This window comes from Eubalaena glacialis, chromosome 17 (genome assembly GCF_028564815.1).
Source record: "Eubalaena glacialis isolate mEubGla1 chromosome 17, mEubGla1.1.hap2.+ XY, whole genome shotgun sequence".
NCBI classification, from domain to species: domain Eukaryota; kingdom Metazoa; phylum Chordata; class Mammalia; order Artiodactyla; family Balaenidae; genus Eubalaena; species Eubalaena glacialis.
Window position 1 is genome coordinate 27,663,166 of NC_083732.1, and position 13,766 is coordinate 27,676,931.

Sequence of the window (13,766 nt, forward strand, 5' to 3'; positions counted from 1 at the left end):
TTTTTGAATATAAAGCTACTACTTCTGACATTTATTTAAAATATTTTTTGAGAGCCAATTGCTGTTCAAGGCTTTATGAATCCAGATATAATCAGGTAGATATTTATGTCTGTGGAATTTGCATGCTAATTAGGATGAACGATAAGCAAATACAAAAATAAGCAAGATTATCTTAGACACTAAGTGCCACAAGAAAGACTGAATCAGGAAAAGGATAGGGTCATCAGGACAGTAATTTTTAGAAAGACTTTAAAAATGAGGAGCCAGTCATAAAAAGATATGGTAAAAAGAACAGTCCAGGGAGAAGAAAAAAAATACAGAGGTCCTGAAGCAGGGACCTATTTGACATGTTTGAGAAACAGAATATATTGATTCAATTGGTAATAGGCCGCTATGATATACATTAATGACCGTTGACATTATTATACTTAGAAGATGAATTTGGGTGCAATATAAAAATTGTAGAGTGTAGGGAGGGTACTGGAAAAGTCTAGCTGAAATTTATTTGCAGTATCCAAGGTAATAAGTAATAAAGTCCTTCCCCAAGCAAATGACCTTAGGAATGGCCAAGAGATATTTTCATTTCAAGAGACATTTTGGAGATGGAACTAACAAAACTTGTCCACTGATTAATATGAGCTACCAACATAAAGAGAAAGGTCAAAACTGGATTCAAAATTTTAAGTATGTATGATGTACTTAACAGTATTACCATGAGCAAAAAGTAAGGATTTTTGAAAAAGAAGGCAAATGAAATGACATTTACAAATTTTGTTCTGATTATGTTAACTTCACTAACTGAGAGTGGGAATGATGCTTTCTACCACTAATGTGGGGTATTTAAAACTTGCCTCAGAATAAGTACTTAATATATATGCCTTACTAGACAAATTGTTATTCAGTTTGTCTGGATATCATATTCATTAGGCTTTAATTTATTTGACCTGAAAAAGTACTGAATTAGAAAGTTTAGAGCCCTATATTCTTGACATGTATCTAGCTCTAATTATGCAATCTTGAGCCTGCCGTTTTTCAGATATTCAATTTTCTAATTAAAAAGGGAGGAATAAACAAGAAGTCTTGGCTTATTCCAGCTCTAAAAATTTATGATTTTATTATTATTTTGACATTTTAGTTAACCTGTGAAAATTTTTTTCTTTAATGTTGTTCATTCAAGAATAAATTAATTGCCTTTTCTAAAGCATGTATTTATTCTCCATCCTTAGTTATTAAATACTCTCAAAAATGTCCAAAGACACAGAAATAAAAATTAGAATTAATGACCAGGGAAGAGATATTCATGTGGCTATTCATAGCTATTTTGTATATTTTAAAAATATGTTGATTACAATATAATGAAATTTCATCATGGGCAATCAGTAATAAAGATGTATAATCAAGATCAGTGTTATACTTAAGTGCTTCATACAGGCATCTCATAGCATTCCTCATATATTTAAACCAATACTTATTTCCTCTGGTGCTATAGACTAGTTAGTGTCTCTCCCCCAAATTTATATGTTAAAATCTAATCCCCAGTGTGATGGTAGCAGGAGATGGGGGCTTGGGGAGGTGATTAGGTCATGAATGAGATTCGTGCCATTACAAAAGAGGCTCCAGACAGCTCCCTCATCCTTGTACGATCTGAGGACACAGTGAGAAGATAATCGTCTATGAACAACTAGGCTGTCACCAGACACCAAATCTGCCCTCACCTAGATCTTGGACTTCCCAGCCTCCAGAACTGTGAGACATAAATTTCTCTTGTGTATAAGCAGCCCAGATTGTGGTATTCTGTTATAGCAATTCAAAGACACTAAGACATCTGGTTATGTTTTTCTTGCAGTTATCATTATTTTGAGGTGAAACTATTTTAAATATTGATTCATACTTTGAAAATACTGGAAGAAACTGTTACACAATGGTCGAAGATCAGGATAGAATATCAAAAACACTTTTATTTGCATCTAAATTCTAAGACATCAGTTAGCAAAAAGTGTACTATGCTGACACAAGACAAAGAATAACTTTCGTGAATTAAAAAGTTGAGACTAATTCTAAACTCTGCCAAATACCCTGGGCAAATCATTGATGTGAGAGCAGTTCATTCTCCTTAAAGGTAAAATAAGTATAACTGTACCTGTCCCCTACCAACGGTGCAGTAAAATTAAGAGGATTAACGATTCAGTCTAGTGCTTTGAGGTCCTCAGAAAACAGCACTAGTAAGTAAAATGAGCCACCATTAATTGGGGCCTGTGGCATATATCTTAACCTCTCTTATATTTGCTCTCTCATCTGTAAAATGGGGGGATAATAGCCTCTTGCCTTTCCTAATTAATCTCTATGTGGATTAATTAGTAAATGAAGGCCTTATAGAGCCTGATGGGAGAAAAATCACATTACTGACTAAAGGATCAGCAGTAGGCTATAGTTTTAAAAATACATGCTCAGATTCATTTTTTTTTAAACTGGGTGTGCCCTCTACTTTGACAGTTTATGACTATTCTGCTTTGTATTCAGCAATTTAATCTATATGCACTTATATCAAATTCTTAATAAGCAAATTCCTGAAAACATGTCTTTTACTCTTCATTCTGTATGAATGAAATATTCTTTCATTATCCTCAATGTATCATTCAACAAGGAAACTGCAAGTTAAACATGATGTCTTAAAATTTCTCATCACAAGAAAAAAAAAATTGTAACTATGTATGGTAATGGATCTAACTAGGCTTATTTCAATGTATACATTGATCATTTTTCAATGTATACAAATATTGAATCATTATGTTATACACCTGAAACTAATATAACGTTATATGTCAATTGTATCTCAATTTAAGAAAAACATGATTTCTCTTCATTTAATATTACTAATATTTAAAATTTTTTTGCTTGTGACCTCAATTCAGAAATTGCATTACTAGATTACATTTTCTAAAACGTGCACTTATGTTTATATTCATTAATATAAACCAAAGAGTAATAACAATATAAAACATAATAATAAATTTGTGAAAGTTGTATGCATTTACCACAATGTGATATTATATTATATTATATTATTATATTATATTACAACATATTTTAATGTTTATTATGAAACGTCAAGCAGACAAGAGCACCAAACTAATAGTCATTCATGTACTATTATCCAGATGGAGTAAATGTTTACATTCTGCCATGATAAAGGAATGTTTTTTCTGTTTCCTCTTCAAATATATCACTTTTAAGTAAATACTTCTTCCACATATTAAAATGACAAAAATAAAATCTCCCTCACTTTCAAACTTTATTTCAAGATAAACTAGACATGCATACTCTTGAAAAGGTCATTTCTGCTAAGTAAAACTTATTTAGTATGTAGGATATCCGTTTTTTGCATTCCAGTGATTATAAACCTATAAAAATGTAAATTTACATTAAAATTACTGGTATAATATCCAGAAAAATAGTTTTTATAATTGAATTCATCTTGAGTAGCATTTAACTTTGTTTTTATTTTTTTGGTCTATAAATAAAACAGCTAACATTTATTTTCTTTCACATTATCATAGACTATGTAAAAATTAGTTAACTCTTAAGAGTGGATATTATGTTCTGAAACTTTTGTTTTGGCCAGAGCATGAAATTGCTGTGGTTTTTAAAGACCTTATAAGGATAGTTTTACCTAGGATGAAATTTGGTTTTGCAGGTGTCCTGTTGTGTTTCTACATTCACAGTTGAACAATTCCACATCACCCTAATTACATTACATTGGCTGCACAAGCAGAGTAAGATTTTTTTTCCATTTTCACAGAGTCAAACTGGCACAGTAATGAGACAAACTCACTAGGCAGGGAGGCCTTAACGTTGAATATGTTCTTCAACTATTCTTAAGATAGTTTTCAGCTGATGTTACAAGAACGTTTACCTGGAGTAAAGAACAATAACTCCAGTTTTCTATTTGCTCTATATCCCACAGAGCTCATCAAAAGAACTTTTCTTGAATCAATTCAACATATTTAGAGTCAGGTAAGAAGTAGTCACTAAAATACCAAAAAGTATGTAGTACATACAATTACTTTTTAATTTTATATTTTGTCAAATAAGTAACTTGAATGATATTACTATATCCAAAAAAGGAAGATCAGGCACTATGGAGAACATTATGGTTCCTTAAAAAACTAAAAATAGAGTTACCATATGATCCAGCAATCCCACTCCTGGGCATATATCTAGAGGAAACTCTAATTTGAAAAGATGCATGCACCCCAATGTTCATAGCAGCACTATTTATAATAGTCAAGACATGGAAGCAACCCAAGTGTCCATTGACAGATGAATGAATAAAGATATGGCATACATACACAATGGAATATTACTCAACCATAAAAAAGAATGAAATAATGTCATTTGTAGCAGCATAGATGGACCTAGAGATTATCATATTAAGTGAATAAGTCAGACAGAGAAAGACAAATATCATATGATATCACTTATATGTGGAATCTAAAAAAATTTATATAAATGAACTTATTTGCAAAACAGAAATAGACTTACAGACATAGAAAACATAGAAAACTTATGGTTACCAAAGGGAATAGAGGGGTCAGGGAGAGTTAAATTAGGAGTTTGGGACTAACATGTGCACACTACTATATATAAAACAGATAAACAACAAAAACCTACTGTATAGCACAGGGAACTATATTCAATATCTTGTAATAACCTATAATAGAAAAGAATCCCCAAAAAATCTCTATGTATTACTGAATCACTTTGCTGTACACCTGAAATTAACACATTGCAAATTAACTATACTGCAACAAATAAATAAATAAACAAATAAATAAAAAAGGAAGGTCAAATCAATGATATCAGTGTTGGTGCTGACAGCAGATATAAACCCCTATTTAATATTCAACAAATAATTGTTAAATGAAATATCTTATTCAATTTCTTTAAAATACATATTTTATTTATTTTTTTGGGTGTGCTGGGTCTTAATTGCGGCAGGAGGGCTTCTTAGTTGAAGCAGGTGAACTCCTAGTTGCGTCATGCATGTGGGATATAGTTCCCTGACCAGGGATCGAACCCGGTCACCCTGCATCAGGAGCGTGGAGTCTTAACAACTGCACCACCAGGGAAGTCCTGTCATTCACTTTTAAGATTACTTTTTGTTTCCAAGAATGAATCAGTCTATTTGATCCATTGATACTTTCATGCAAGTGAAAAGTATTTTCTAAGGTCAGCATACTAATTTATTGGGTTATGAGAAACAGAAACCAGTTTTGGTTAGCTGAGGCAACACGTGCATCTCGTGTGTGTGTGTCTGTGCGTGTGTATACCACACACAGTGGGGTGAGGAGCTATAGAATCTAGGGAATTATTGAACAATGAAATACTGGCAAAGCTTAGCAACCACTCAAAAACGTCTTTATATGTTAGGGACCAAGAGCATTTGAATTGGGGGGAGGAGGTAATTACTAATGTGCAAAAAAGATTTCAAATGGTTACTCAGTATCTACTTGCCTATATGAGGGGATCTTTTTCCATTTCTAAAAGAAAGTTTGCTCTTTTGCCAAAGTGTATTTGGTCAGTTAAGATCTGCAGAGGTCAAGCTCAGTATTAAATAGACAAAGTAAACTGGTCGTCAGAATATCAGATTCAGTTATTTTGACTTTTTCTACCAACTACAAAATTAGATCAACTATGCACAACTGCATCAGAGCTCAGCAACTGAAAATAAACTTCACTTGATTTATATATTATGAGGATATATTTAGATCTAGCTGCAGTGCGCTGTTTTATTACTATTGTGAGTTTCAACTGATCATACTATACTTTTTAATGGTAAGTGGAGATTCTATTTTGAAAATAACATTACTCTTCTTTTTTTTATTTATAGAATTATCTTTTTATTAAGAGCATAAACATTGGAATCAGAGTGACCCAGCTTCTCTTAAAGCAATGCTCCAATTAATCTCTCTTGTGTTTGCTTCTGGATTCCCCTTGCGCCTAATGTTTATTCCATCTGAAATAAGAGTTGTCCTATAATCATCTTTCACACTTTGTAGCATTTATCCTGCAGATTTGAAACTCTGGTTTCCATTGGAATTTTTATTCTATGTATCTAGTGCCATCTTCCATGCAACTTCCAGAAAGTCCACATAAGTTCTTGTAGCAGACTTCCTGGATTTCTAGCATTGTTAAGTGTCTCTCTCTTTCTCTCCCTCTCTTTTTCTCTCTCTCTCTCTCTCTCTCTCTCTCTCTCTCTCTCTCTCTCACACACACACACACACACACACATACTTCACACTTACGTATTTCCCTCCTGGGATTTGGGCTGAAGAATAGAAAGAAGGCAGCCAAGCATATCCAAATCTACTCTGTTGTGTTATGCAATTTTCAGTTGACCATTCTTTGATGTCAATATAAAATTTTGAATTTTATACTTCAGGTATTTGATAGTCACAGAGAAATTTTAAGTTTGGATCAGCATGCTTAGATATGTATATCAGAAAGATAAATCTGGCAAATTTCGAGGGTCAGTCTGAAAAGCTTCAAGACTAGAGGAAGAGATATAGAAGGAAACTCTTTAAATAATTTAAGTGAGAATTATTAGGGCAAAATTAAGGTCAAGTCACTTATAAGGAAGATTCATATATAAGATATATTAAGCGGTTTGAATGCACGGGACTCCTTAATTAGATGTGGAGATGAAAGGAGAGGCAGGAGTTTAAGATGCCTTCTGAGTTTCTGTTTTAGATGAGGGAGTGGTTAGAGGTGCCATTTATTAAGGTAGAGAATATAAAGAAGTGGACCAGGTCAAAAGGAAATGTAAACTACATTTTGAATAACCAGTTTAGAACTCAGAACCAGTCATTGGGATGGAGATACCTACTTAAAGATCTTTAGGATATAGGTGTTAGTTGAAGTCAGAGGAATCTGTGAAGAGGCAAGAGAGTTTAGGTGGAGTGAAAAGAGAATCAAGGACAAAATGCTGGATGAAGAGAAATAATGGTTAAATAAAGAAGAAGAAGACAGAGAACAAATCATCATAGAGGTGAAAGAAGACAAAGAGAACATAAGTGAATAATGTCATGAAAAAAAAAGACAAGAAAAAATCACCCAGGAAGTGGAGAGCTCTGTCCAGTCACATAGAAAGTACAGCCAACTCAAATGAATCTTCTAGATTGGGAATCAGAAAGATGACTTTTTGAGCAGAATATCTGAATTGCATGGAGGAGTCAGGTAGGAGAATGAGTAGGGAGGGAGCTTGCAGAGATAGAACTCACATAGTTAATGTGAAGAGTTTGAGAAATGAAACAAAGACAGAGAAGCACTGAAACTACCAAATTAGAATATGCATAGTCTTATGATATCACGTATAAGAAAATATATAGAATTATCGATAGCTATGCTGAATAAAAATAAAATAAATATCAAATAAATATAAATACAATAAATAATAAATAAAAAGCAGAATTTCTAATGAGTATTTGTTGAAAAGAGAACTACAAATTTAAATATCAAATGTTAATAATCTTCTTACTGGTGTTTGAACTATTTCCTGCGATGGACTATTTTGGGATAATAGAAATATCTCCAGAGAAATGCCATATCCATTATTGCTAGTCATACAGAAAGAACACCACCCTGTGCTATATGACATGAGGGATTTGGGGAGAAATCTAGGACGTTTATTAAAATGAGACAAGTATACATTGACTGCTTTGTCTGTTCTTAATTTGGCCAGTGTGTATCACTTATCTATTACCATAATAATACTGCATAACAAAAATCCACAAATTTTCAATGGCATACGACAATAAAAGTTCCTTTCTGCATAGAAATCTATGGGTCAGCTGGGTGGTTCTGCTGATATTTGCCTGGCTTGGTTAATCTCAGCTCATGAGTTTTTGCTCAGCTGGTTGCTGCCTGGTTTAGAATGGTCTCAAATGTGTCATTATAATCTCCTCTAAGCATTCATCATATCATTATAACAGACTAGCCCAGATATTTCCCATGGCAGTCACATGGAGGAAAGACAAAGTAAAAACGTACAAGAGTTTTTTCAAATCTGTTTCAGTCAAGTTTGTGAGCTGTAATATTGACCAGTGCAAGTCACATGTTCAAGCTAAGGGCCAGTGTAAGAGGACACTAGCAAATGACATGAAAACAAGGAGATGTGAAAAACTGGGGAAGTTAACACAATAAATCTATCACACGGGACCTTGCATATACCAAAATAATATAATAATACAAATAAAGTGTTCAGGAATCTTTGAAAAACACAAATGATTAAATAATTAGTTTTTGCAAAAATAATCAGCAAGAAAGAAGCTATTACCAACCATCTGTACAAATGTATAAAAAAAGTGGGTGCCTAATACATTAAAAAATTGGTATACTTGTTTGACCCAAGTCCTATTCATATGAATATTTATTTTTATAAATAAAGCCTAATAAAATCTGTAGAAGGTACAAAGAGCTAGAAAAACCCATCTAAACATTGGTTTTAATTTTTAAAATGAAGAAAATAATACCCACAATAGTAGCTGGATTATAATTTTTGTAAAAGATCCTGAAGAACTAAAAGTTTTCCACTCTGATCCTTTCAAGACCTTACTCCCTAACTCTTTCTCCCCACCTCTCTTGTTGAACCCATGTTGACCAACCAACAGCTGGTACATCATGACCACAGTCTTACTGGCCCAATTTCTTGTCCACAACTAACACAACTCTGACCTTCACTATTGTGTCTTGTAAAATCTTTAAACCCCTCATTTCTCCAGAATACTCATCTTTCAGCTGTTCTCAAATTGGTACATTTTAATAAAGGCATGAAATAATGTCCTTGGTTGTTTTTTCTCCTTCCACATCATAAAATGAAAGAACATGTATCCATTTTAAATAGAAGATATCATAGCATATGCATAGTTGTGCTATTGTAGAAGATATATAACAGCATCATTTTTGCATATTACATGAAAAACCATGATTTCAAATACACCAAGTAATACCAAATGAAATATACAAAGTATGTATGATCTTATTGTATTTTAAAATTGGTTTATTTGAATACTTAAATGTATCAAAGTATATATTTACACATGTATATAACTATGTGATAGACATAGATAGCTATAATGCCATATATGGAAAAAGTAACAGTAATTGGTAAAAGGCAATTTTTAAATTTTTTCATTTGAGGAACTTCTAGGTTTCCTCATGCATATAGAATGCTTTTACAGTTCATCAAACTTATATATATATATATATGTATTTAAACATATATGGAGAGATATATTCTAAATGCATAAAATAATGTCTTAATTTGAAAAGTCTACTCATTCCAGCTTATCAGGTTTTTTGATAAGATATTGTCATTTATGCTTACATAGATGTTTAAAACATAATTTGTAAATAAATGAATGATTGAAAGTATTAAAACTCAAACATGAAAATAAATGATTAGTTAAAATATTTTAAACACAAGTATTATAGTAACTAATTGCAAAACTTTATTTGCTTAAGCTTTAGATTCAGTAATGTCTTTTTTCTTTTTTTTTTTTTTTCATGGTAGGGGTCAAGCTCCAAATATCTTTTGCATGATGTTGATTCACATTTGATATTAAACATATGTGTTACCTTTAGACTTAAGCCAGAATATTAAAACAGTTTATTCCCTTATATTCAACCAGTGGACAAAATGTTTTGTATTTCTCAAGAAAATCAAACTCAGCATTGGTTACAATTTTTAAAGTGGGAAAAACTATATCCAGAACTGAGTTGTGAACTGAGCCACCTAATGAGAAGTGATGCTCCAAAATTAATCAAGTTCTATATAACAGACTGATGTATATCCAATCGGATATAGAAAGATGTGTTAATAAAATTTCTACAACCAAGATATCAATAATTGGCAGTATCAAGGAAGGCCATGCTTCTTTAAAATTTCTAGAGCCAAAATGAATATATGCAGATAAAAGTTAAATCTTATATTTCAGACTTATGAAAATATTATATAAAGCAAACAGTTAAATTAATGGTATACAAAATTTAACTATCTCTAAGTATACACTGCACTAATCTCACTTAGGAAATGGTATGAAAAAATAATAATTTGAAGTGTGATAGAGGATGGAGACTTTATTCCTGGTACCAGAACAAGACTTTGAAATGCTCTGAGGGCAAGAATACCACACACAATACATTTGCCCTGAACCAGGCTCAATTCCAGCAGGGCAGGGCCCTGCAGGGTAGAGGGGGAGCAAAGAATACAGCCCTGATCAAGGTACTCGTTATTCTAGCAATACTGCCCAATTGGATTTTCATAATTGGATGGACATATACCATATCTGAACTGTTTAATATGGTGGCCACTAGTCACATACAGCTACTGAAAGCTAGAATTGCAACTTGTATGACTGAGGAACAGAATTCTTTTTAAAAAAACATCATATTAATATGTCTATTATCAACTAACATCATGATTTTTATTATTTTTCTTATGTATCTTTTTATGTCTAAAACTGCTTTTTTTTATACAGCACGTTTTTATTAGTTATCCACTTTATACATATTAGTGTATATATGTCAATCCCAATCTCCCAATTCATCCCACCCACCCCTGCAATTTCTCCCCTTGTTGTCCACACATTTGTTCCCTACATTTGTGTCTCCATTTCTGCCTTGCAAACCAGTTCATCAGTACCATTTTTCTAGATTCCACATATATGCATTAATATATGATATTTGTTTTCTCTTTCTGACTTACTTCACTCTGTATGACAGTCTCTAGGCCCATCCACGTCTCTACAAATGACTCAATTTCATTCTTTTTTATGGTTGAGTAATATTCCATTGTAGATATGTACCACAACTTCTTTATGCATTTGTCTGTCAATGGGCATTTAGGTTGCTTCCATGACCTGGCTATTGGAAATAGTATTACAATGAACATGGAGGTGCAAGTTTCTTTTTGAATTATGGCTTTCTCTGGGTATCTGCCCAGCAGTGGGATTGCTGGGTCATATGGTAGTTCTGTTTTTAGTTTTTTAAGGAACCTCCATACTGTTCTCCATAGTGTCTGTATCAATTTACATTCCCACCAACAGTGCAAGAGGGTTCCCTTTTTTCCACACCCTCTCAAGCATTTGTTGTTTGTAGATTTTCTGATGATGCCCATTCTAAACAGTGTGAGGTGATACCTCATTGTAGTTTTGATATGCATTTCTCTAATAATTAGTGACGTTGAGCAGCTTTTCATATGCCTCTTGGCCATCTGTATGTCTTCTTTGGAGAAATGTCTACTTAGGTCTTCTGCCCATTTTTTGATTGGGTTGTTTTTTTTTAATATTGAGCTGAATGAGCTGTTTATATATTTTGGAGATTAATCTTTTGTCCATTGATTTGTTGCAAATATTTTCTCCCATTCTGAGGGTTGTCTTTTTGTCTTGTTTATAGTTTCCTTGGCTGTGCAAAAGCTTTTAAGTTTCCTTAGGTCCCATTTGTTTATTTTTGTTTTTATTTCCATTACTCTATGAGGTAGGTCAAAAAAATCTTGCTGTGATTTATGTCAAAGAGAGTTCTTCCTATGTTTTACTCTAAGAGTTTTACAGTGTCCGTTCTTACATTTAGGTCTTTAATCCATTTGGAGTTTATTATTGTGTACAGTGTTAGGGAGCATTCTAATTTCATTCTTTTACATGTAGCTGTCCAGTTTTCCGAGCACCACTTATTGAAGAGACTGGAGATTCTTTTCTCCATTGTATATCCTTGACTCCTTTGTCATAGATTAGTTGGCCACAGGTGCGTGGGTTTATCTCTGGGCTTTCTATCTTGTTCCATTGATCTATGTTTCTGTTTTTGTGCCAGTACCATACCGTCTTGATTACTGTAGCTTTATAGTATAGTCTGAAGTCAGGGAATCTGATTCTTCCAGTTCCGTTTTTTTTCCCTCAAGACTGCTTTGACTATTTGGGGTCTTTTGTGTCTCCATACAAATTTTAAGATTTTTTTGTTCTAGTTCTGTAAAAAACGCCATTGGTAATTTGATAGGGATTGCATGGAATCTGTAGATTGCTTTCGGTAGTATAATCATTTTCACAACATTGATTCTTCCAATCCAAGAACATGGTATATCTTTCCATCTGTTTGTGTCATCTTTGATTTCTTTCATCAGTGTCTTATAGTTTTCTGAGTACAAGTCTTTTACCTCTTTAGGTAGGTTTATTCCTAGGTATTTTATTCATTTTGTTGCAACGGTGAATGGGATTGTTTCCTTAATTTCTCTTTCTGATCTTTCATTGTTAGTGTATAGGAATGCAAGAGATTTCTGTGCATTCATTTTGCATCCTGCAACTTTACCAAATTCACTGATTAGCTCTAGTAGTTTTCTTGTGGCATCTTCTAGGATTATCTATGTGTAATAGAATGTCATCTGCAAACAGTGACAGTTTTATTTATTCTTTTCCAATTTGTATTCCTTTTATTTCTTTTTCTTCTCTGATTGCCATGGCCAGGACTTCCAAAATTATGTTGAATAATAGTGGCGAGAATGGACATCCTTGTCTTGTTCCTGATCTTAGAGGAAACGCTTTCAGTTTTTCACCACTGAGAATGATGTTTACTGTAGGTTTGTCGTATGTGGCCTTTATTATGTTGAGGTATGTTCCCTCTGTGCCCACTTTCTTGAGAGTTTTCATCATAAATGGGTGTTGAATTTTCTCAAAAGCTTTTTCTGCATCTATTGAGATGATCATATGGTTTTTATTATTCAGTTTGTTAATATGGTGTATCATATTGATTGGTTTGCATATATTGAAGAATCCTTGCATCTCTGGGATAAATCCTACTTGATCATGGTGTGTGATCCTTTTAATGTGTTGTTGGATTCTGTTTGCTAGCATTTTGTTGAGGATTTTTGCATGTATATTCATCAGTGATATTGGTCTGTAATTTTCTTTTTTTGTAACATCTTTGTCTGGTTTTGGTGTCAGGGTAATGGTGGCCTTGTAGAATGAGTTTGGGAGTGTTCTTTCTTCTTCAATTTTTTGGAAGAGTTTGTGAAGGATCGGTGTTAGCTGTTCTCTAAATGTTTGATAGAATTCACCTGTGAAGCTATCTGGACCAGGACTTTTGTTTGTTGGAAGATTTTTAATCATAGTTTCAATTTCATTACTTGTGTTTGGTCTGTTCATATTTTCTATTTCTTCCTGGTTCAGTCTTGGAAGGTTACACCTTTCTAAGAATTTGTCCATTTCTTCCAGGTTGTCCATTTTGTTGGCATAGAGTTGCTTGTGGTAGTCTCTTATGATGCTTTGAATTTCTGCAGTGTCTGTTGTAACTTCTCCTTTTTCATTTTTAATTTTCTTGACTTGAGTCCTCTCCCTCTTTTTCTTGATGAGTCTGGCTAGAGGTTTATCAATTTTGTTTATCTTCTCAAAGAACCAGCTTTTAGTTTTATAGACCTTTGATATTGTTTTCTTTGTTTCTATTGCATTTATTTCTGCTCTGATCTTTATGATTTCCTTCCTTCTAATAACTTTGGGTTTTGTTTGTTCTTCTTTCTCTAATTCCTTTAGGTGTAAGGTTAGATTATTTATTTGAGATTTTTCTTGTTTCTTGAGGCTGGACTGTATTGCTGCAAACTTCCCTCTTAGAACTGCCTTTGCTGCATCCCATAGGTTTTGGATCATCATGTTTTCCTTGTCATTTGTCCCTAGGTATTTTTTGATTTTTTCTTTGATTTCTTCAGTGATCTCTTGGTTATTTTG